The following is a 27,011-nucleotide window of genomic DNA, read 5'->3' on the forward strand; positions in this document are numbered from 1 at the left end:
TCAAACCCACAGCTTAGTAAATCTAGCCCACTGTGTGCTGCAGAAGTCAGCCAGGCACATTTATTGAACTGGAACCACTAAACGCAGCTTTTGTGATTTTATAGAAAAATATACTTTGGCATATTTTAAAATAATAGTGTAAACAACACAATAATAAGACAGTGTGATTGAAAGTAGAGCACCAACTCTTACTATGAACAACAGGTTCGCTTAGCACAATAACTCTCAATAAAGCAATAATACCAACAGCATAAGACATAAACATTAATTGTCACAACTTTATACACTGGATCAACATAACAGATGCTAACCTTACTGACTCCTAGTACAGGGAATTATCTCAAGGGGTAAATGTATATATATTTACTTATATCTATACAATATACTCCCGAACACATACACTGGCAGCACGCAAACACACCACACAGATGGAGCAGTGTATTGCAAGCTGTGGCCCTTCTTTTTGGATGCCAGCATGGCATAGATGCAGCATGTGTCCAGTTTGCGGCTTTTATGGGTCTTTCAAACACTTGCAGCAAGATACAACAGTCACAGTTTGCAAACCTTCCTGTAGCAACAACTGTAAAATCCTCAGCTTGTATCCTTGCTTAAACCTGGGACTTGTTATTCCACAACTTTAATTTAACACCAGAGGGATCACATTGTGGTACAAGCTCAAATGCTGATTAAACAAAAACTTTGCACACGTTTACCTGCCCACCCATCTATCCCTGACTCTTCAGCCCCTATAGACATGGTCCAGACACCACTCGAATAACAGATAAATTAACCACAATTAATTTATTAGTTTATTTATTTAATAATATAAAAATATTTTTTTTATTAAAAAAAACACTGAAACACCGACAAAAATTAACATAGAATTGAGAGTTTTCATACATCTACAGTCACTGTTACAACTGTCGTAAAACAAGATATCAAGCGCGAGAAAAAGTGTCTCCAAGCCCTATAGTAGACATTGGCCTTTTAAATATACCCCTGAGAATTCACATGTAGCTAAATGCATAACACCATAGATTGTAAGCCTGCAAGCAGGGCCTTCTTGCCTCTCTGTCTGTATGTATTACCCAGTATCGTTTTATTACTGTGTTTGTTGTCAACTGTAAAGCGTTGCAGAAATTGCGGGTACTATAGAAATGTTAATGATGATGTTGATGAAGTGTGTGAGTGTATAACAGACTGCCAGGTCGGTATGAGACTGAAAGGAATGTTATACACTGATAAACAGAATGACATCTATGCTATACACTAGCTACCAGATTGGTAGGTCTGCTATAAACTAATCATCAGATTAGAGGGCTTACTATACACTAGCCAACATATTAAGAGCTCTGCTATAGACTACTCACGAGAATGGGAGGTCTGCTATATACTAGCTACTAGATTGAGCTGTCTTTTATACCATACTTGCCTATTCTCCAAGAATTTCCGGAAGAGTAAGAATCCTTCCAGATATGAGGGAGGCGGGGCTTAATGATGTGACTTTGCGTCACTAAGCCCCGTCCCCGCTACAAAATGCTGTGAATTTCGGCTTTACCTAGCAGGGGGTGGGGCTACGGTGACACAATGGTGTCACCCCCCTCCCATCCCATGTCACATGACCTCTCCTCCAAGATCTCTGGGAGAAGTTTAAAAAGTAGGCATGTTCTATACACTAGCCACCAGATTGGGAGGTCTGCTAAAGACTAGTCAGCAGATTGAATGGATTGCTATACACTAGCTAACAGATCCATAGGTCTGCTATAGAATAGTCAGCAGAATGGGTGGGTATATTATTCACTAGCAGATTAGGGGGTCTGTTATATCATTGCTACCAGATTGGGAGGTGTGCTCTACACTAGCCAAAAGGTTTATAGACTAGTCATCAGGATGGGAGGTTTGCTGTACACTAGCTACTAGATTGAGAGGTCTGTTGCACATGAGCCACCAGATTGGGAGGTTTGATTTATATATTAGTCACTACAGCAAATTCTAATTTTTATGTTAGCCACTAGTCAGTGGCCCTGCTTATCAGGTTGTCATGCCTCTCAAATTTAAGTGTTTTGGATTTTAATCAATGCCATGTATCCTACACAAAAGGGGTACTTGTCACATCACTTTGAGCAGAGTGACACATTCTTCGGAGTGTTTCTAGTGCTTTTGCAACGCTAGGTGGGGCAGCACGGTGGCTAAGTGGTTAGCACTTCAACACTGGGGTCATGAGTTCAAATCCCAACCATGGCCTTATCTGTGAGGAGTCTGTATGTTCTCCCCGTGTTTGCGTGGGTTTTCTCCGGGTGCTCCGGTTTCCTCCCACACTCCAAAAACATACTGGTAGGTTAATTGGCTGCTAATAAATTGACCCTAATCTGTGTGTGTGTGTTAGGGAATTTAGACTGTAAGCCCCAGTGGGGCAGGGACTGATGTGAGTTCTCTGTACTGCGATGCGGAATTAGGGTCGCTATTTAAATAAATGGTGATGATGATGAAAGCCCCCTCCGCTCCAAAAGACCCAGGCCTTGCTGAACACCCTTATAGTGTTGCACAGGACATACCTTTCAACATTCCAGTTGTTGGGGTAAAATGCCTGACTGCCTGAACATCATATTAAAATCAGGAATGTCTTGCTGGTAAGTATGAGTTTAATACTGACTAAAAGCAGTGCTGTATTTAAAAGACAAACATGACTGTTCAATTCTCCATATACATTTAGTAATAATGTGATAAAGTGTCTCACTAAGGAGAACCCACCCAGAAAGTATGTTTAATATCCCACTGTATTGTAGCAACGTGGTGAGGGGATTCCTTAGCAGTCAGTGCACATTGAACCTGTGATGCGGCCGGGTGATCCTGCCCCTTGCTCCACCCCATGAATCCCTCAGCAGCAGTCATCAGCCACTGATCCCTCCTCTCACTAACCATTAAAAACAAATAATGAAACAGAGAAAACCCAATGAAAAGGATACACCGTAACCGCTAGTCGGGAACTGAGGCACAGAGGGGAATGTTTAGCAGACTTTTTTCAGCTTGCATTTCCTGCCCCTAGCCCCGGACATATTCAAGTTTGTAGAAAAAGGGGAGGGGGCCCCCATAGTTCCTTCCCGTCCACCCTATGAGGGTCTGTCCTAAGAGACCATGCAACTTCTGGTGAGTATGTTGGATTGTTTTTTTTTCCCTTAAACTCCAAAACGGTAATGTAACCCTTTCTGTGCCCCACCAGAAGCAGCGTGCTCTCCACCAGCGGTGTGTGTTGTGGCCCGCGGGGTGTTAGACATTAGGGTTGCTGGTACTAATAGTGCAAGGACAGAGCGCAGCATTAGAGGGTACATGGTCAGAGAGGAACCTCCGGGATCTCCGGCTGCCCTAATGAGGATGTGTAGCAGGGCTGTGAGGGAGGGCACACGAGAGTCTGTGCCCAATAAAGGGATTTCCGACATACGTCTCCACACAGGGACTTTCTGCAGTGACAGGAAAAAAGTAACTTTTTTTTTTTTCTTGCTTGTGAGATTTTTGTTGTTGTAACTACATTATAGTTTCACCCATCTCTAAAACGGAATCTATTACTTTTCTGAATTTTGCATTAAAAACAAATGACAAAGGGATAATTTGGTAATGCTGATCTAACAGAAGTAGATGACGTATTATAATGTACTTTTTATTTTTTTAGTGAAAATTTTGAAACATTGGTAAAAATTGTCTCACGGAAATATTGTGCAAAAAAACAGATTCTTTGCAAGTGTGCAATAATTATTTTCATTTATTTAAACTGCTGACCGTTTGTTTTGTTTTGGTAGAAATATCCACCAAATGGTAACTTGCGCTTGTTCTGCACCAGATGTGACCTGGCGCAGGAACTGATCCAGCTTTTTTTTGGCAATTTGTACTTAATGTTTTTTTTATAAATATTGCACCTGATAAGCTCCTTTCAGGAGAACCAATGCCTTTTTTTTTTCCTGTGCTGAGACTTCAAATTTAACATTTCCTACACATCCTCCTTTATAAATAGCCACTGAACACCATACTTGCATATTATTTTATTCACAAAAGGGTTTTAGAAAGGCCACTTATTGTATTGTTTGACCAGTCTAAATTTATCTGCTGACAACTGGTGTGACTGTATTGGAAAAGTGGTACAGCGATGCAACGTGTATAGGAATCAGTTTATAGAAGGGACACCTGTATATGGGAACATCCTTAACCCCCTTAGGGTACTTGTTCTTTAATGATCAGATTTAGGGGCAGATTCAGTTAGCTGCAAAGTGTCTCTGACCCATTCAAGAGTCACTTTCCGGACGATATTTTTGCAGAAATATCCGCTCATTTTTCCTCGTTCCCTATAGAGATGCAGGGAAAAATGAGCGGATATTTTCATCGTTATTACGGTAAAAGTGCGCAACACGATGTTCTGAGGAATATTGCGGCTAATTGAATCTGCCCCATGTTACTATTGCATATGCCAGTTTCCCCATGAAACTTTTTTATTTCATAAAATGTTTTTATTTAATTTTGTAATCTACATGAGTGAATTTTATATTGATTTCCAGGAGCTAGAAATTGCTTTATTGGGGGGCTAACAACTTGTTTTCTGGATATGAAAAAAGAAACACCAAAAAATTTATGGAAACACCCTACACGTTTCACATTGATTCCCAGTGTTATGTTTTCACAAAATTAGAGCATCCCCAGAAAAATTCCCCCAAAAGTATAACGCGTTTGCTCTCCTGGGTATAAATATTTGTACTTTTAGACAACAATTGACAGTGTTGTAAGAACAGGAACATAGTTTAATTTTAAATTATTTTTTGACATACGGTATGATTTGATTGCTCATAGGTGGGAGTCAGGGGCTAGATGGCCAGTAGAGGCTGTACAGAATTTAGGGGATTGTTGCCATTTTTAAGTTTGGAACAACAGTCTGTTTCACATTCATTCATTTTTGTATGTGGGTGACAAAGACTTGTGCTGGGGAATTAGTGGGGGAGGGGATCTGTCAAATTTTTTATTCATTTTTATAAATATATATATACTCCTTTTTTTTTTTTTTTTTTCTTATTTATTTGATTCTTTTTAATTAAAGCTATACTACCACCTACTTCAATACATTTTGCAAATTTGCTCCTTACCCTAGTCGGACCCTGGTGTCTGCTCAGCAGCTGTTTTACAGGGACTTTGCCATTTTTGTGATTTAGAAATGGTACATTGCTGTGCAAGGGGGTTTCAGAGGAATAGCCAATCAGAAGATTCCTTGATTGCAGCTTCTGAGTGGTACTCCTGATCACCCTCTCCTCTCCCACCTCACCCCTGCAGTGTTACACAGTCCTGTTTTTTGGCCAGTGCTGTAAGAAGGACCACAGAACTCTTGTACAAGTTTTCCTGCTAGGGGGAAAAAAGGGTTAGCAAAATTCAATCTGTAACATTTTTTTTTTTCTAGAAGTGCTAAGGAACCTATTTCAGGTCGCACAGTCGCTTTGGCATTGTAAAATCATTTGTGTGACACATGCCAGCTAACAATAACTAATGCCCTGCCATTCTTGAGGGCTTGCTTATACAGAAACCCTACTTTAAGCAGGCTCCTACTGCATTCGGTAACATACCGTTTATATTAGTTGCTATTTTTTAATGGACGTTTGCTTTGGAACCATGTCAAATGGCTTCTGTGGAGCACCACCGGAAACATGACCCCCTTAAATCCAGTCTAGCTGGGGTGTAAGAATGTTGTACATGTTAATCAGTAGATTAACATTAAGAGCATGTTAATAGGATAACCATTTTATTCACAGCATAAAACATGAAAAACAATGCATTGGGGGGAATTCAATACCCCCCCAAAGTACAGCACCGTTAAAACTATTACCGTTATTACGGTAAGTTTAACCCAGCTTTATTTTTCATAGCCCAGGGAGCTGCGAGCAAAAAGCCGGCGTTCTAACTACCGTAATAACAGTACTAACATATGGTTGGTCCATGCCCCCCTTGTGTACCTTAACAAAGCACAGAAAAGTCATGGCAAAATTACTAATGTGCCTTTGCCCTTATGGAAATATACATCTCAACTCTGGCGTGAAATGCTTTTCCAGGAAATGGAATAGAAGTGGCTCAGGTTTAAGAAAAGCACATCAGTGTTGACCATACTGTCCACATCCTTGGGGAGAAAAGGCTTCCACGTAACTATCCACTTGTCTCCTAGCAACTAGTGATGATGTCCGGCTTCTCTGACCCCTGTGCACACCACAGCTCATTACACCGTATGCATAGTTGCCAACATTTGAAAATAAGTTCTTGGGACACTTGCTAGTGGGAAAGTTCATGTAAGCATTGTCCACACCGTACAGTCTAAGTGGATCTTCATGCGCTGCAGCTCCAATCATGTTTACTAATCATTGTTATACTCTACTGTTATGTATTCTATTTTTTTTGCTTTAATAAATATTAACGTAGAAGCTCCATTAAATAAAAACAAATAGCGATTGTAGTGATTGAAATATTTGAAAGTGAGGATATTTTCAGGGAAAGACATTTCCAGGGGCAAACCTTGGAATCATGGATCTGTCTTTGGAAATTACAGGCAGTTGGCAACTGTCTTATTTGCATTGCTTGTAAACTATCCTAATTTACTTGTAATTTTGACTATTTATGCCAGTGCAGTGTTGATGAAATATCTTTTTATACATTTTACCTTGTTAGTTTAGGTTGAAATGTATCATCAACAGCAGCACTTGATTGATACTAATTAGTTTTTGGACATATGACTCCTTTAAGCTCTCTGAGTCCCAACAATGCCTTCCTAACACTGGTCACTTACAGTACTTGATTCCCATATGATAAAGAATGCACACATAACGCAACATACAATTGTTTCAAGTTATCATGGTGCATTTTTGTAAGTGGTATTGTGTTTGCTTGATAGCCATCTTGACAATTTTACTCAATTAAAGCACAAAATGTTTTTTTCATTATGTCCTTGCTGGAGAAAAGAACTAGGGGTATATTTACTGAACTGTGGGTTGGAAAAAGTGGAGATGTTGCCTATAGCAACCAATCAGATTCCAGCTATCATTTATTTAGTACATTCTATAAAATGACAGCTAACATCTGATTGGTTGCTATAGGCAACATCTCCTGCAGTTTAGTAAATATACCCCCTAGTCTATTATATGTTTTACTTTAATGAGTATTGCTTTATATAAAGTTTAGGTGAAACATTAACATTTTCCCACATTTTTCTTGTGCAAATGTTGCCACTCATATTTGGAGCGCAATCCCTTGTATGTGATTGGTTGGACCTAGTAACTAATTCTGTTTAAAAATCAACTAACAGTTGGTGGAAAAAGTTGAGTCAGAAGGTAAACCTTTGCCTACGGTATGGTACAGAGTTGGCACTTCCATTACTCTGACTCCCCACCTGAAGCAGGGCAAGCTGAGAAGAGCCCTTGTGATTGTCAGCACAGAGCTGGTTGCTATTTGTAGGAGAAGATATGCATTTTTTTTGTGTTCTTCGCTATTGGTCTTGAGAGTAAGGCCTTGTACTTGGAGGCATTTATTTTAAAATGATGAATAATGGGTACAATCTTTCCAATGCATATTTGTATGGTTAACAAAATAGGTAGAATGATGACCTCCATTGTCGAGTTTGTGGGGTCACCGTACAACAATGTAGCCAGCCATACAGCAAGGCAGTCATGCTTTTCAGGTGCCAAACAGATCAATGCAATTTGACCATCCACATGTGTTGCGAAATCATTCCGTATCCCAGTTGTTCACGTATAAAATTAGATTCTATATCCAGATATTGTGGTATTCTATTTACAGATTCTGCACAACAATGTATGTGTGCAGAAAAGGTTGTATGCATGAACTTTGTTTCTTACATAGGCCCGTTTGAATCCACAGTCTTCCTGTACCAATTCATCAGAAGCCTCACATCACTACTCTGTGCTGCTTCTTCCATTAGCTGCCTTAGATATTAAAAGCCCTCTTCATACAGAATTTACGTTGTTCTGTATTCTACAATAGATATAGTCATCACTCTTTGGAAGTAGACAAATTACTATTGTGAAGATTTTATGATGGTGTATCTTCTATCTATTTGTAATTTTAAGTACTGTATTTTCTTTTTAAATATGACTTTTTGGCGAAGCCATAATTAGAAACTATATTAAATTTCTAATGGAGTGATGGGAAAGGTAAGATCACTACACCTAATAATGACACATGCACCTCTGAATGCATGGCTTTCAACCTGTTAAACACCATCTCCCCTTCTGGCTCCTTTACCCTGCTGCACATGCTTTTTTTTTAAAAAAAAAAAGACAAAACCTTTTACTCAACTTTAACAGAGCGTTCCATGCTTTTTATTTTAAAGCATTTCTGCAGTATTGTGTACTTAGTCCCCATTAAAGTTTGTCAGAAATTTTGTTTGTGTTGTGTACAGGTCCATTCACTTACATTATTTTTTGGGCTATCCGTGTTAAAAGGTCTGAGTACTTAGCAGAGCTCTCACTAGACATTGTAGTGCCTTGGGCAAGAGAGAACTCTGGTCCCTCCCCCTCCTGCATCTTGGTGGGAGACATCCTATGGTGGGGATGTGTCTAGCCCGTTACAAGTGCCCTGCCTCTGTCCCCCTCTGTTCTCTTCAGCCCCTTATCCCTCCCTCTGCCCCCCCACCCTGTTCTCTTCAGCCCCTTCTCCCTCCCTCTGTCGCCTCTGTTCACTTCATTCAGCCCCTTTCCCCTCTCTCATCTCTCAGCCCCCCTCTGTTCTCTTCAGCCCCCTCTTCCTCCCTCCTCCCCCCCCCCCCCCCCTGATCTCTTCTGCCCCTTTTCCCTACCCCTCTATTTTCTATAGCTTAGACATATAGTGGGCAGCAGTTGCACCTCTTCGGGCTTGCACCCTAGGTGATTGCACTGCCCTCATTACTGTAGTACTATAGTAATACCTCAGTCTTCTTACAGTATCCTCATGTTTTGTTAAGCTTAACATCAGCTTGATCCTTACAACTTAACGATATATAATAATTTCCCATGTTAGTAAAATGCATTTCATTCGTAAAATATAGGGGCATATTCAATTAGCTTTCCGGTTCGCGGCAACGCGCGTTACCGAGAAAACCTGCGCAGTATTGCCGGTAATACGGTACCGCAATAACGCGGATTTTCGTACGCAACCCTATGGGCTGCGAACGAAAATCCACGTTATTGCGGTACCGCGGATTGACTTCGCAGCCCGTTCCGGCGCGATCCCGCGAACCGGAAAGCTAATTGAATATGCCCCATAGTGTTGTCTGGGGCAGTTAATTCATGCTAAGTGTCATTCAGAGCAGGACCTTCTTACCTCTCATTTACCTAGTGATGTTTATTACTGTGTTTGTTCCCCATTGCAGAGCGCTGCGGAATATGTTGGCGCTATATAAATAGATATTGATGATGATACAGGCAGCCACTGAATAAGCCCCACTCATTGTGGAGACTATTGTTAATAGTAAAATTGTTGTTAGGACAGTTTGGGCCTGCGTATATCTATCCAGGGTCATCTAATAGCCGGGACTATTCCTAGAATCCAGAAACATCTCTAATTGATGCCAGTTTTTGCTAGAAAGCAGAGGTTTGCATTCATGTTCCTAATTCTTATTGATATGAGTCACAAATGCCTTCTAGTTTGTTTAAATGTGTTGCTGAATAAGAGATAAAAAAAAAACCCTCTGCCATGGACATGCAATTTCTTTTGCAAATTGTTTCCACTTAACGGTATAGACTCAAAAGACTTATAAATATTTGTGTTGGGATCATTATTCTTCAGAAAATGTAACCTTATTTCAAACAAAAACATGAATTGCGTGACCCTTGAAATCCCCCCTCTATAGGCCCCTCAGTTCAGAGCGTCAGGTTAGGGGAAGCAATGCTAGGAGTGCACAGAGGGGAGGGGGATGCCCAATGACATCTCCGAAAGCTTAATAGACAGTGGGCAGGGCCAGACAGATCCCCTGACAGCCCCCACCACCACCGAATCACATGACTGAATCCCTGCCAAAAGCTTTCATAGTGTCAGACTGCAAATGCAGTCGTTTCCCCACCTCCCCCAGCACAAACACAATGCTTCTAGATTTGGTGTCATTACAGAGCAAGGTCACTAATATGGACAACCTTGCATGCAATTTTACTTTTCTCTGAAGCAAGCTATTTTGCAAAACTTTAAATGTCCTTTCAAAACATGTCAAATATATGTGCTACTGGAAATGGCTTCCCAATATTAATATTATTTAATATTTCTTGATAATGTAACATTACTAAATGTATTTAAAAAGACATGCCTGTGAAAAAAAAGTGTTGTTTTATTATAGTTTATGCTTCTACATACAAGGTAGCATCTTGTAGACATTGTTACAAACGTGTTCAGTTTAATGGTTTGTCTGAAGATTGTATTGATTCGTAGTTGCTCTTTGTGGAGTCCACTGTACTTCCGCAAGAGTCTGGTTCAAGCAACAAAGGTAGGCTTGAGATCAACTCAGTAATTTTGATAAAGAACCTATAGTTTAGAATGCAGTTGGGAACAAGTTCCAAAGCATAGGAATATTTTCTTATTAAAACTGTAAAAACAAACTTTATTGTACTTGGGAAATTCATTTACAAATAAAAATATATATTATGGTCTCAGTACCTTAGTTTTCCTTTTATTTGCAAATGTGGAACTATTTTAATTTATTTAGAAAGTGCTAGCATATGCACCTGCTCTATATATAATATGGATTCACCCAGACAAGGGTCTTTTCAAACAGTTATTACGATGGCACATAATTCATTCATGTTGACATGGACAATATGTAAGTGCAGCATGGCATAGAAATCAATATATCCCAAGCCAGCAGTGATATATTCCTTTTCGCTTTCCATTTGGAATGCAGCATAGCACTTTCTGAAAAGCAAATGCTTAGGGAGACAAAGCAGACACACAGATATGCACACTAACAATATAGGAAGATACTTTGAAAAAGCTTTGCACGTAGGAACGCTGCCAAATGCTGAAAATTGTTGATGAGTTAGCTACCGAACTATACAGGAATTTAAACCATGGTTTTTGAAAAGTAATGTTTTTAGGGAACCTTTAAAACTACTGACTGCCAGTAAACAATTTCACTGAAATAAAGTAGCGTGCCATGATTATGGCCTAATCAGGATATTTAGGAAAATAATTTATAAATGTGGCCATGATCACATCCAAAAAATATGAGTTGTTTTAGAACATTGCTACCAGCAAGTCACTGTGTTTAAGTAAACAAGGAGTTATTGTATGTTCAAGTATACTTCTGAAGCCTGTTTTTTGTTGGCTAGTTTGGTTTGTTTATTCAGAGATGCCTGATGTCACAAGTGGACAGTCAACTATCATCATCAACATTTATTTATATAGGGCCAACAAATTCCGCACACCGTAATAAAACAATACTGAGTAATGCAGACATACAGAGAGGTAAGAAGGCCCTGCTCACAAGCTTACAATTTATGGGAACTATAGTTTGTTTCCCAGACCACGGATGGTAATAGATTGGAGAACCCACTAAGTGCAGTCACATTCCCTAAGGGAAGAATACATTAAAATCAATTGTTTTAATAATCCATGTTTGTGGAGATCTCTATACAAATTTATAACCAGTGAAACTAGCCCCATAAGGAAAGTATAGAGATAATGATCCTGAGTCATTCAGGAGCATATCCTGCGAATGTGTGCGTATCATCAGCACAATATACACTGTGCATGCTTAGAACCACAGAGTGAAGACTCTTATTACAGTCAACGATTTAGGGGAGTGAACGGGGTGGGGATTGGGCAGATTCACATAGGCAATATACAGTAAGGGCGTTCCCTTGCAGCCACGTCCAAATCAAACTCAATCGCACACAGAAGTACACTGATTTTCTGCCATATCTTTTGCTCCAACTGGGAGGCTAGTTTAAGTTCCGAATACTGGTGCTGATGGCTGAATATGTATGTATGTATGTGACAACGTGTTTGCTAGGTGCAACTGTAAAAATGTATTTTATGTACAGTAGACATTAATGACAGCCTAATGTTTTTCCAAAGGAAAAAAATATATATTTCAAAAAAAACAAAACAATTTTTTAAAACATTCCCATGTATAATCATAAATACTTATATTTATTGACAGGTAACATTAATTGCTTAATATTTTTTTTTTTTTTTATCGACATTCTTTTGAAATTTTATGTTTTACGTAGGCATTGCACGTATCCTGCAGTGTCCGTTCTAGTAGAGCAGAGCAGACCTACACCTGTAGTCATCACCTCGCGTATCTTCAGGTCCGTTCCTTGACTTTGAGAGTATGTTGAGCCGATTTGCTTGTGGTTTAAAACAAACGCACGATGGACCGGAGTCATCAAGCAAAGCATAAAAAAAGGAGTAACTTTGAATCTGGACAAAACCATGTTGCATTGGAGGGGGAAGTTAAACTTAAAATGTAGGCACATATTTATAGTTGGGGTAGGGCATGTCCTAGTTCAACTTTAAATTTCAGTGTAAAAATAAAGCTATCAAGTATTTGTATGCTAGATGAAAAAACAGCCAGTATTTATCTTATGTGCAAAATAAATTAATTTGCACCCCTTCCATTGTAACATGGTTTGTCCCAGAGAACATTTACTCCTTTTTCTTGCCTTACTTTCCTTAATGACTCGGGGCCAATGCGTTCAGTATGCGTGCCTTAATGACTCGGCCCCGATGCGTTCAGTATGCGTGCCTTAATGATTCGGGCCCAATGCGTTCAGTATGCGTGCCTTAATGACTCGGCCCCGATGCGTTCAGTATGCGTGCCTTAATGACTCGGGCCCAATGCGTTCAGTATGCGTGCCTTAATGACTCGGCCCCGATGCGTTCAGTATGCGTGCCTTAATGACTCGGGCCCGATGGGTTCAGTATGCGTGCCTTAATGACTCGGGCCCGATGCGTTCAGTATGCGTGCCTTAATGACTCGGGCCCGATGCGTTCAGTATGCGTGCCTTAATGACTCGGGCCCGATGCGTTCAGTATGCGTGCCTTAATGACTCGGGCCCGATGCGTTCAGTATGCGTGCCTTAATGACTCGGGCCCGATGCGTTTAGTATGCGTGCCTTAATGACTCGGGCCCGATGCGTTCAGTATGCGTGCCTTAATGACTCGGGCCCGATGCGTTCAGTATGCGTGCCTTAATGACTCGGGCCCAATGTATCTCTCCAAGTAATTCATATAACTTAATCATGTTTACAATAGCTATGTGCAGAAATTTGTATTTCTTCCTCCAAGTACAAGTCTGGTTTAAGTGCTGCTTACTAATGATGATGGCTGTGTATGCATGCTATAACAGGAGTATGCAATCAGTAACAACTGTAAAAATGAATGTTATGCACAGTAGACATTGAAAACATCCTAATAAATATATTGTTTTTATTTTGTAATGTTTTAACTGCTACGCTCCCCCTCCTCCACTGCATGCCTACCTCTAACTCACTTCTTCAACCTGTCTCTTTTCATTAGCACATTTCCATTCTCCTTTAAGCATGCGCTCATCTCACCTACTCTAAAGAAACCATCTCTCGATCCAGCCTCTGTCTCCAACTACTGCCTTATTTCTCTCCTCCCCTTTGCCTCCAAACTAATTGAGCGATTAGTGTAAAAACACCTGTCTCTCAATTCTTTCCTTTCATTCCATTCTCGACTGCAAACAGGCTTCCGCCCCCAACATTCTACTGAAACTGCTCTCACAAAAGTGACCAATGATCTACTTACTGCAAAGTTTAATGGTAATTTCTCCATACTCGTTCTCCTGGACCTCTCTGCTACTTTTGATATTGTTGATCGCCCTCTTCTCCTACTCGACCATTGGCCTTCGTGACACAGTTCTTTTCTTGTTCACTTCCTACCTATCGAACCGCTCCTTTAGTGTTTCTACCTCTGGCACATCCTCCCCTCCATTCCCACTATCTGTTGGGGTCCCACAAGGCTCTGTTCTTGGCCCTTTACTTTTTTCATTTTACACCTCTGCTCGTGGGGCACTAATTCGCTCATTCGGCCTTCAATACCACCTCTACGCTGATAACACCCAAATCTATATCTCCTCCCCCGACCTCTTTCTGTACTATTTTGTGTAACCAACTTTCTTTCTGCTATCTCCACATGGATGTCCCAAGGCTACCTAAAGCTCAACATGTCCAAAACAGAGCTTATTATCTTCCCTCCTGCCAGAGTAACCACCTGCCCTCAAATCTCCCTTACTGTCAATAACACCACAATTTCCTCAGTTTCCCAAGCCTGCTGCCTTTGTGTCACACTTGACTCCGCCCTCTGCTTTATTCCTCACATCAAGACCCTCTCCAAAATATGCCCTTTTCTTGCTCATCATACTACCAAAACTTTTCACCATTCTCTCATTATCTCCCATCGTGACTATTGCAACCTCCTGCTTTCCTGACACCCATATATCCACACTTCAATCCATCCTAAATGCTGATGCAAGACTGATCTTCCTCTCTCACCACTCCACATCCTGCTGCACTACTTTGCAAATCCCTACACTGGCTCCTGGTGCCCTCCAGAATCAAATTCTAATTACTCACCCTTGCCTACAAAGCCCTCAACAACACTACCCCTGCATACATCTCTAATCTTATATCAAAATACTCTCCCTCCCGCCCTCTTAGATCTACCTCTGACCTTTGCCTTGTCTTGTCTCTGGTAACCACCTCTCACTCCCGCCTACAAGACTTCTCCTGTGCTGCTCTCCACTTATGGAATTCCCTACCACGCTCAATCGGACTTTCCCACAGCCTTCAAATCTTTAGATGCTTTTTGAAAACCCTTTTCTTTTTTTTTTTTTTTTTTTTTTAGAGGTGACCTTATCCTCAATAACACTATTCACACTAATGCACCCAAACCACTATCCCAATCTCCCCTCTGAAACAGATTTACTATTCTTATTTCAGCTGTGCCCTCTTCCACTTAGAATGTAAGCTCTCTAATGAGCAGGGTCCTTCATACCCTTTGTTTTTATGTCTGCATTTATTTTATCTACCTTGTATGTCCCTGTTTTATGTATGTACTGTTTTCCCTACTGTACGGCGCTGCATAGCAGTGTGGCACCTTACAAATCTACGATAATAATGTTTTGTCATTAAAGCCTATATTATTAACAGGTGACATTAATTGAATAGTTTTTTTCTTTTATGTGCATTCTTTTGAGAATTTATAGCTCTATATATCTTGTTTAGTAGAGCAGAGCAGACCTACAAGCGTATTCAGAAGCACTGGTATGCTCCTTGTCGAATTCGGGCATACGTATACCCGTATTATGTGCGTTTTAACACAAACGCACATTGCACTCAGTATGTGTCCCTGGATAAATCAGGCCCTTCATGTGTTGTGTTTTTTACAATACAATCTATTGTACAGCTAATAAGGAAAATAAGGCGTACTGGGATTTAACACTGTAATGGTGGATGCGGCATCTTTTGACTCTTATTATATCCTATTTTTAATGCGCATTTCATGTGTTAACTGCACAAAAGCTGGTAGGTGTGAATAGGTGCGTACTTATGAAGCCCTAAACCATGCTGAAACTGGGGTTTTTTCCGCATGGTTTAGGCATTTTGTAAGTAAAATATTAAATTTAAAAAAAAAGCTTAACACAGGAGATATCTTGCATGCGCAGTAAACACTCTTGGTCAGAGTCAGGAGTTAACGTTAGACAGAAGTCATCGCAGGGACAGTCTTCTATCGGATACACTGTACCTTTATGACCTCACTAATAAATTGCCCTGTTAATTAATCTGTAATTGGTGCATTGAAAACGAACAGGGCAACTGCGTTGTTCTTTAGAGGGCCCACACACTATTGCCGTTACTACAGGAATAGCTGTGCATTATTACGGTAATTTCAACGCTGACTTTTGCACACAGCTCTGTGAGCCACGAGCAAAAATCTGTGCTAAAATTACTGTAGTAACGGTAATAATGTGCGCCCTGCGTTATCCCAAAGAACAACGCGGGGAATTGAATCTGTCCCTTAGACTTCTATATATGGGCAGGTGCACTTTTACAATAAATACAAATTCTTCATGGTTTATGTTTTGTTGTTTTTTCGTTTTGTTTTTTTTCTTTTCTTAAATCTTTTTGCCCCTAATCCCGTTTTTATTCAATTGTACAGGTACTACACGGACACTTACACTCAAGGGCAATGATTCATAAGACTTTAATGATGCTGCAGCTATAGTGTGCTCTGTGTGAAAACCATACCAATAATAATATGCCCCTTTACTTAATGAGTGCATCACCAACACCTCCATGAAAACTTCTATCTGAATTACATTGTACAGTTACAAATTATAGTGTATGTGAATTTAATGTCTTCATTGTGTTTGTGCAGCTGCTATAAGATATAAACTGCCTCTGCTTGTCAACCCACTGGAATTGCAGCTGAATATATCAGTCTGAAAATTGGAGGTACTCTCTTGCGCACACAGATATTTTCTTTTATAGATCTAATTCTATGTTGTACAGTGTTCCAGTGTACATCCTCACATTGCTGACACTGAACTGTTTAATAAAAAAGGAAAGACACACACTCTGTTCTGGCCCTACGCCTTAGTAAATTATACATTTTTGGCATCCCAGTAAACTGGAGAAATTTGATATGTGCTATGGAAGAGCGTTATTTGCTTTTGCATGGGGAAGCATATTTAACAAGCAGAACTTGTACCAGCACAATACCTGTTCTGTTATCGACATCTCATGATAGCGATATTAGAACAAGAGCATTCTAAGGATGGTTTATTCTTTGAATAAAGCACTTTTAATGTTTTTTTAAAATATTTTTAATATTTTTTCTCCTCCACTTTAGTGGAGCTGGAAGCCTCAGCTTAAGCATGCGCACATCTGTACAGACCGGCCGAGCGATTTATTTTTTTGGTTGATTATTTTTTTTTCATTGCACCCAAAAAAATCTGTCTTATTGCCATGATCTAATGGCAAATAAACCCCTTGGTTATTAATGTTTTACCTCTTAATATGCATCATATATATCCTAAAATTCTGTATATAAATGTATACGGATTGTATAGTTTAGTTCCTGACCACCTGTGTTCTATTCAGCTTACAAATTGAAAATGTATGTGGTTCTATTTTAGTGAAGGGGATTATTGAAAGGAAAATGTGTTTACACTTTCAATTTAAAGGATTTTAAATTTGGAAAAATGTAATCGACCTGCAATACTTGGTAGTCTTGAATTACTCTGAAGCAGTAGCTGCAGTGTCGGACTGGGGCATGAAGGGCCCACCGGGGAACTGCAATGCTAGGGGCCCACCAGAGGGGGTGTGGCCAGTCATCATAGAGGCGAGACTAGACGCAAGAGGGGGAGTGGTCAGCCCACGAAGGACAGCTAGCACCATAGTGTAGTATATAAAGAATGCAGTGTGTGTATAAAGAGTACACAGTCTGACCTGCCCCTTAGATTGGGCAGAACAGTCACCATAAATCGGTATTGTCCCACTAGACCAGGCTTGGCTAACCTGTGGCACTCCAGGTGTTGTGAAACTACAAGCCCCAGCATGCTTTGCCAATATATAGCAGCTTATTGCTGGAAGGGTGTGCTGAGACTTGTAGTTTCACAACACCTGGAGTGCCACAGGTTAGCCAAGCCTGCACTAGACTCAGAATTTTTGACAGACTGTCCTACCTGTTGTTGTCACTTTTACCACCTGCAGCTGCTGGTTTCTTTAGTTGCTGCTTGTCTGGATCTTGGAATGTTGAGGGCCCTATTTGGAAAAAATAATGGGTACATTTAGAAGATTCCAACCAGCCCTGGCATTAAATCAATAGGACCAACAATTAATACTTAGGCCTTCCTCCAGCCACAACATTAAAGTTATAGTATTCCCATTTAATAAACCTATTTCCCTCCCCCCAGACAGCCCCTGCAATAAATCGCATTTATGTATAATACGTATAATAAATATACCTATTTCCCGCAACCGTCACTGCCATTAAATAATTCATATTCACATTTAATTAAAAGCCCCCAAACCACCCCATCTTAAATTAAATTGTCCCACCTTCACCCTACAAAGAAAATAGCACCCATTATTTAGCTACCACCTACCACACACACATTACATTGCCACAAGCCCGCTGTGCCATCACACACACATTACTGTGCCCCTTAATCACCATGCTGGGCCTCCTTATGATCAGACTGCGCCCTCCATGCTGTTTTTGCCCCCCCTTCATCACCCTGTGTCATGCTGCTTTTGTTTCCCCCTTCTCCTGGCCCCCCTTAACTCTGCCATCATGCTCCCCCTTCACTCTGCCTTCATGCTCCCCCTCCACTCTGCCTTCATGCTCCCCCTCCACTCTGCCTTCATGCTCCCCCTCCACTCTGCCTTCATGCTCCCCCTCCACTCTGCCTTCATGCTCCCCCTCCACTCTGCCATCATGCTCCCCCTCCACTCTGCCATCATGCTCCCCCTTCATGCTCCCCCTTCACGCTCCCCCTCCACTCTGCCATCATGCTCCCCCTTCACTCTGCCTTCATGCTCTCCCATCATGCTCCCCCTTCATGCTCTGCCATCATGCTCCCCCTCCACTCTGCCATCATGCTCCCCCTTCACTCTGCCATCATGCTCTCCCATCATGCTCCCCCTTCATGCTCTGCCATCATGCTCCCCCTCCACTCTGCCTTCATGCTCTGCCTTCATGCTCCCCCTCCACTCTGCCATCATACTCTGCCTTCATGCTCCCCCTTCATGCTCCCCCTTCATGCTACCCCTCCACTCTGTCTTCATGCTCTGCCTTCATGCTCCCCCTTCATTCTGCCTTCATACTCTGCCATCATGCTCCCCCTCCACTCTGCCTTCATGCTCCCCCTTCATGCTCCCCCTTCATGCTCCCCCTTCATGCTCCCCCTTCACGCTCTGCCTTCATGCTCTGCCTTCATGCTCTCTTCTTTCTTCCATTCCCTCACTTACCTTTTCTATCTGATTCTTTATTCTCTTCTGTCTTCTGTCTTCTGTCTGCGGCGCTCCTCACTGAATGTCGGGCGTGATGACGTCACGCCCGGCATTCAGTGCGCACGGAGCCAGCGCCGCAGACACGCAAGGTTTTTTTTGTTTTTTTTTGTCTTCAGTTACTCGCTCCCCCACCAACGAAGAGGGGAGCGATCAGGGTCGGGGCCTACCGGGGGATAGACCGGTCCCCCGGCGGGCCAGTCCGACCCTGAGTAGCTGGTTACATTTTAGGGTAAATTTTAATGACATTGTTCTAGCTGTGACTGCCCTAGAGGCAGGTGTTGAGAGGATCGTACCTGGTCCCTGGATGCTCTTCTTTCGGTCACGGCAGTGGGACAGAGAACCCATGAGCCCCCAGTATATGTAGGACACCAAATGAAGGAAGTGACGTCCGATTTATTATGCAGAAACAAAACGTCAATAAAATATTTCTGCACAAAGAATGATTAGCAATACGTAAACTCTGAATACGGTGTTCACAGGCCTGAGCTAATAGAGATGTCAGTTACTGTACTTTATAGTGCATTTATCTTGGCCGTTGCTATGGGTAGCACTATCGGGCATTACTTTCAGCATTACTTTCAGAATAACAAAGGCAATTACAAAATTCCTATATGTCAATACTTTTATAATGTAACAGTTTGGTTACAGCAATGCTTCACAGTACCTTTTGATAGCCATCACATGTCCGGAGACTCAACAGCGTTCTACGCTGCAGCCGTAATACTCTAATCCTGGAATATGAGGTCATATAAATGGTCTAAGAATCCAGTAATACAGTTCTAGTCCCTAACACCAAGAACATTCATTTCCAACAATGCACCACTAGCAAATGATATCACAGTCAATGAATTCTCTTTAATGAATACTTGCTCCGCAGAGCTAATTAGAATAAATGTTTTAACTTGCTAGACTTTTGTAAGTGTACCTGTTAGAACCGGACAGGAGGCACTTTTATTATAATGGAGGCACACAATTCTAATGGCAATCTTGTAACTTCAGTACAGCAATCAAAAACAAAAGTTAACTGTCTCAGGTATAACACAATGCAGTGTGTTGACCGGGCTATTATCACGGGTAGGGTACTAAATTCCGACAGTGGAAATGACGACAGTTAACAAGTCAACATGAAAATGTCAGCAGGCTAAATGCTTACACTTCCATTGTGGGAACAGCTTGAAAATGTCAACAGTTTGATTGTCGACATTCACAATGCTGACATTAAAAGACCAATGTCAGCGGCTATCAAACTGTCGACATTTTCAAGCTGTCCCCGCAATGGGAAGTGTAAGACAGGTTAATTGACGACATTTCCACTATCTGAATTGTGACCGCATCTGATTATCACGGTGCTTTAATCTGATCTTGCAGGAAGAAGTCAGCTGTGATGCTGTTCTTTGATTAGTATGTTTAGTTTATGATAGGCTGCAGGATGCTTCACTTACCATTTACTTTCAAAGTGGGCACTGGTGATTTAAATTTACAATTCAAGTATTTCTGGGGGTCATGCTGTGTGTAGTAGTAGGAGGTTGTGTAATGCTTTTCACTTGTTAAGCAAATGTCTCTGTTAATTTAGCTCACAGCTCTTAAATGTAAGATGTACTGTAAAGTGACGGAGAATGCATAGTCAGTTTGATTACACAGACCTGTTTTCTGTTGTGTAGATAGTTTTCGGCTCCATCTTCACCATCACTGGTGTCCGCTCTTGTCTTTAGTGACAGCCTCTATGTAGCCACTATAATGAAGTCTTTGCACATGCAGTATTATGGCTGTCAGCACACTTTAATAGTCTGCAGCTGTCTAGCTCTCGGTAACAGCACTTGCATGACAAAATGTCTCCAATACTCATTCCCTCTGAGGCTCCTCCTCTCAACATGTAAATGATAAAGGTGTTTTGGGGGTTATATAGAACTGACAATAGCTAAAATAAAGTAAATTAATCATTCTCCAATTTATAGCGTAAAATAGATGAAAAAAATAAATATACTAGTAAATGATAAAATATCAGGTGCAATCCAGTCAAGTACAGTATTGGTGTAAGAACATACACAAACAGTTTTCTATGCTATAATACTTTATTACACATGAAAATAACAAGAATAAATGTATATAGCAGAGTAGATTCTGGGATTAGTTCTATTACGTCTAATCTTTTTTTTGTTGATCACTTTTTACAACCCCATGTTTTGACCTTGAGATTCTATATCCGAGATACTACATATTTTTTGTCCAAATTAGAATCAATAAATTGGGAACCTGATTATGCCTTCCACATGCTAGAAGTACACACTCTAAATACAAATATTCCGCATATGAAAGCTGTACAACATATGTTCATTTATTTTATATTCTGTTATTTATCCTTACTCACAAATATTTTCTTTTTGACACTATTTTTTACAACAATACACTGGGCACGACCATGGGTACCAGGTTCGCTCCGAGCTTTGCTAACATCTATATGGGCCACCTAGAGGAATCCTTCCTCTGGAGCCGCTCTTTTGTGGTGAACCTTGTATATTATGGCCGATACATAGATGATTTATTTATTATTTGAAAAGAGGGTTCTGAATTGGCACCACAATTTGTTTAATTTCTCAACACTAACACAATCTTACTTTCACACATTCTTTTGATTCACAAGAGGTAATTTTCTTGGATGTCACTTTATCAGTCTTCGATAATAAAATCATTTGAAAGAATTATACCAAGCCTAATAATACTAATGTTTTACATTTTTCTAGTAGTCCTCACAGTTTTTCTAGTAGTCCTCACAGTCCATGGGTTAAGAATGTCCTGAAAAGCCAAATGAATCGGCTAACTCAAAACTGTACTTTAAAAAAGATTCTTTAATACAGGCAGCAGATTTGTCTGAGTTTTATACGATGAGGCTACACTAATAATCTTGTACAAGATGCAATAGATTTAGGACCAAGTAAAGAATGCACTTCTGTGGTAAAATATAACACACACCCAACATCGCATGTGATCGAATTACAGGTACCAATCTCCGGAAAAAACTAAAGAAAGGCGATATGAGGCAAATATAATCAAGATTCTCTGAAATTTTTATCTAAATTCAGTAGTAAATTATTAACAATTAGTACAACTATTATTAATAATTCTGATATTTTGAAAGTGGAGCCACTATTGGAACCATTTTTAGATGAGAAGCTTAGGGGACAATTCAATTCTGCCGCGAATAGCGCGGCGTTAACAGTATTACCGTTAAAATCCAGGTTAAAATTACCGTATTATCTCGCAGCTCAGGGAGCCGAGAGTAAAAATCCACCGTTGAAATTACTGTATTAAGGGTAATTATGCGCAGTTTTACCGTATTAACGGTAGAACTGCTAATGCCGCGCTATTCTTGGCAGAATTGAATGGGCCCCTTAAAGTTGTTTTATGAAAAAATAGCCTACAAAACATACTAGCACCCAGTTATTTTAGACAAGTGAATACTTTACTTCATCACAAACAACTACTAATTGGTTCCATTGAAACCTTTAGGATGCTATAACTAATAAACAAGATTAATTAACATGTAACTTTATAGTCAATAAAGCGAAAGAAGTGAAATTGATGGTAACCAATATTATATTTCCTATTAGACATTTTATTAATTGCAAAACAACATATGTAGTGTACGTAAATATATTGAGAGGACCATTAGGTCATTAAAAATTTGGCTTAGAGAAAATGAACGCAATATAAGAATTGTTCTCCAAACACACAGTTTATCTATACATTTTATTTCATGCACATAATCAGAATGATAGTGGTTTGAGATTGTTTAGCATTGAACATCTAAGCAAGACTATAACAGGTGATAGATATTGACGCCTCTGTGAGGCAGAAACCATGTGGATTATCAGAATGCACACATTAACTTTAGATGGCCTCAATGAAGCTATTTAATTTTATAGACTTTTAGTTCATTCTAAAATTCCTTTACATACCTGTCATTTGGGATGCTAGGTTTATTATTTTGGTACTATAGGGGTGTGCTTGTATATGTGTGTATGCACGTATGAGCGTTCTGTGTGGTTGCGCACACGTGTACTCGCATACATGTGCACGCTTAATTATGAGTTATACATATAGGTGTATGTATGTGTGTACATATAGACATAATATTTAGGTGGTTAATATATCGAAAGCAGTTCTCTTTTTTTATGCCTATTTGGACTTTATATTTTGTGTGTATATATATATATATATATATATATATATATATATATATATATATATATATATATTATATTTGCTAATTTTGTGTTGTTATGGGTATATACAAGTTGCATACTGATATGATGACATTTGATTATTATTTATGGTGAGCTAGTATATGTACAGATGAGATCCATTTGTGGGATCTAGCACGGTTTGGGCATCTGCTGTGTATGTGATAAACTGTATGTATTCGATATGAGACCTATTGATGTTGAGATTGCTGTCCTTTAAGTATCAGCTAATTTATGCTGATTCCACTTAAGTAATCTTCAGGGTGGAACCGATTTGCTATATAAGGAACTACAAATAAAGATCCTTTCATTGTCTTTGAAAAAATTTGAGAAACTCAGACGAAACGCGTCAGTGAATAGGATACACAAGTTTGCAGGTCTACACTCCGGTTCTTAATGGATATCCTCTTTCCATTCGATCAGCTACCATGTGAACCATCGCTCCTACTTCCCGGCGGCTACAATCGTGTTCTGACAACGGTGAGAGGAAAATCATCGCAACAGCATAATACCACTATCAAGGAGCCTGCACTAATAATCCTCAGTCCAACAACAAAGGAAGCAGGTAAAACTATCGCTTCCAGCACCTGGCAGTAACAACTGTGCATGGACGACGATGAGTGGAAAATCCGTGCAATAGCACTGATATTGCTACTTAAGAACCTGCTTGTCCATTTAATATCAGTACTTGTCCATTTTAATATCAGAGATTTGACACACTATTCATTTATACTTGTGTTTAAAACTAACAGTAACGATTACTACCAGTGTGTGAACAGACCATTTCTGGAACCAGCCTCTCTTTTGATACGAGTAGCTACTTGAAGATATACAGTATATATTTAACTTGACATTTTAATTCGGAGTAAGGATCCAACAATACTCTGACTGTTTTTATTACAAACGGCCAAATATCAACTAATTCTAATTACATGTTAGGAAGACTGCATTACGTGCATATCATTTTAACAATTTAATGCAAACAATTCTGGTCGCATTATGCGCACATGATGCATATTATATCGGGTTTAATCCAGAGTCTAGTCTGCTGACGATATACTTCTATTGTTATTTCCATGTGTAAAAAAGTATTATAGTATAGAGAACCGTTTTTGTGTGTTCTTGTGCTGATACTGTACTTGTTTGAATTCCACCTGATATTTTATTATTTATTAGAATATTATTATTATTATCTTTGACTTATAAGGCGCCACAAAGGGTCCACAGCGCCGTACATTACATATACAGAGAACCAAGACACAACATGATACAGAAATAACAAAATATATACAAACACAGGTGACAGGGTAAAGCAAATCAAATTATTTCTGGGACAGATAGTGAAAGGGATGATAGAAATCAGCGAGAAGTATGTCGAAGCTTAAAAAGCAGGGAAAACAGGGCTAGAGAAGCAGGCCAAGAGGTACTGAGGGTGAAGGAATAGCAGAAGAAGCACACAAGAAAAGAGGGCCCTGCTCATGAGAGTGTGTGTGTATATGTATGTATATGTGTATGTATGTATATATATATATATATATATATATATATATATATATATATATATAAATAATTATATGTGTATGTATCTATTTTCCTCTATCAGTTGGAGATTGACTAAGTTACATTATTTGGCCTCAGCCATCTGACAGGCAGCTGGTTCATGTGATTGAGATTGCAATCACATGACTGAAGTCCATGGTAATCTGGGGGTGTGACCTCTTCCCCCTTCTGATCGGTCTTCAATTGTTTAAAAGGTAGTAATTGTTTAGGTTGGTTTCAAAGAAGAAATGTTTCCTATCTAGATCTTTGATATAATGCAGTTGCAGTCCGATTCCCTGCTATTTTGATCACCTGTTACCTGGCCCTTTTGGCTTTGTTTCCTGTACCACTCACGTTTGCTACCTGCCTTTGACCCTTTGGCTTTATACCTGGACTATTATTGCTTGTTGCCAGCCCCGACCTTTTGGACTGAACTTAGGCTCTGCTTGTTTGCTTCTGACCCTCGGTCTTTTGGCTTGTTGTTTACTCCCCGCACTCACCCCTAGAGCCCCTAGAGCTGCGCTCCAGCCTCCTACTCTTTGCTCCCCGTCCCTCCGTGTAATCTTGTTCCACTCTGAGTGTTAGTCATGTGCGCATCAGAGTACCTGTGAGAATATCCATCTCTACGGGAACGGTGACTGCTATAGGTGAAAACTTCTGCTCCTGTTCTAAAAGCTTATGCAGGATTCGGGAAAGCCCTAACATACAAAATAAAAACCCATCTTTTGCTGTATAATATCACCTCCACCTGATCAACTTGGTTTACTTAACTTGTTCAACCAATATGATGCTTATATAAGTCCTATCTGGCTTTGCTGCAGAGCATATTGATGTCATTTGAGAGATGGAAGCATTGCTCTCTTGCTCCTTCTACTATCTATGGATCTCAGCTGTGGCACTTTTTTTGTTCTGGATGTGCAGAGATGTGTAGGAAGGCTGAATGGTACAGTACAGTGGCTTCAGAGCATTTCCATATTATAGTGGGAATTTCCAGTGACCTCACCCCAGGCTTCTTACTGAAAAGCAGGTCTGGATTCTTAGCATTATATTCAAGATCTAAATAGGAAACATTTCTTCTCTCAAACCAACCTAAACAATTACACAGCAACAATTATATTAACCCATTCAGAATGCTATAGTTTGATTATCGCTGTCCTGGGTTCTTGCATGGATAACTGAACCGTCTATTTCATGCATAGATCTATGGTAATATAGATCTACTATTAGCTTCTAATTTAGTATCGGGTACAGTTTACTTCATGTACCTATTGGTGATAAAGTACCCTTTTCCTCTGATGGCTTTTTTTTTTTTTTTTTTTTTTTACAGTGAAAAACAAAATTTACAAAAATATCTTTCAGTAATGATTATACAAAAGATATCTAGATAAATCTCTGAGAATGTGAAAGTATTTTATTTTTCGTGATTTCTGTGTGTCCCTTGGATATAAACTTTGTTTCGTGAAAAAGGGATATTAAATTTGAGCATTGATAGAGTGAAGTCTCAGTGGCTCACTGGGTCCTGGATCTTTGGGTCCTTCGGATCACGAACGATGGTTACAAGAAACCCTATCCCACAGTATAATTATATTCTTTATTGCCTTTCCATGCTAACTTTTTGGCCAAACATCTGAAAGTAAAGGCATCAGATAAATTGTGATCAGACATTAAAACTCAAGAATGTATAGGAGTGGTTGGGCAAGTGCAGCAATGATTTCTGCAGATTCAGAAGTGAAGCAACTCTACTTTGATCTCGTATAAGAGATGATCTGGATGAGTGCTTTGAGATTGAGTACTGGCAAGTACTGCTATCCACTGGGAACCCAGTGGACTTCTGGATCAGATAGAATCTCTTGGGTGTGAAGGAACCTTTCTCACAGTTGAGGGCCCTACCATTTCTTTGCATGTCAAGGCAGGAAAGCAGGTAATTCTATGGTGGAATAGGGGATCTTGTAACCATCCTTTAATGATCAGTCAGAATAAAAGATCCTGAAAGCCTTTAAGCCAGTCAAAATAAAGAGCCTGCCACAACTACACGCTCTATTACCAAAACAGAAGGCCCACATGTGGTCATGGCAGAGATTGGCTTTTTGCCAGACTTGTTATGTTTCCATAGGTTGCCTTTCTTCCTTGATAATGAGTTGTTTACCAATGAATTACCTCTAAGCCCACTAGACAATAATAAAATGTGCCA

General features: G+C 40.0%; 1 protein-coding gene across 1 annotated transcript in view; it reads left to right on the forward strand.

Moving 5' to 3' along the window:
* The first annotated feature begins 2,888 nt into the window (after positions 1 to 2,888).
* Positions 2,889 to 27,011, forward strand: part of HIVEP1 (HIVEP zinc finger 1) — a 182,190-nt gene continuing 158,067 nt past the window's right edge. Inside the window, exon 1 of the mRNA XM_075213076.1 lies at positions 2,889 to 3,147. The gene's annotated coding sequence lies outside the window, so the exon portion shown is untranslated. The remainder of the gene's footprint in view (positions 3,148 to 27,011) is intronic.

This window comes from Mixophyes fleayi, chromosome 5, assembly GCF_038048845.1.
Source record: "Mixophyes fleayi isolate aMixFle1 chromosome 5, aMixFle1.hap1, whole genome shotgun sequence".
Lineage (NCBI taxonomy): Eukaryota > Metazoa > Chordata > Amphibia > Anura > Limnodynastidae > Mixophyes > Mixophyes fleayi.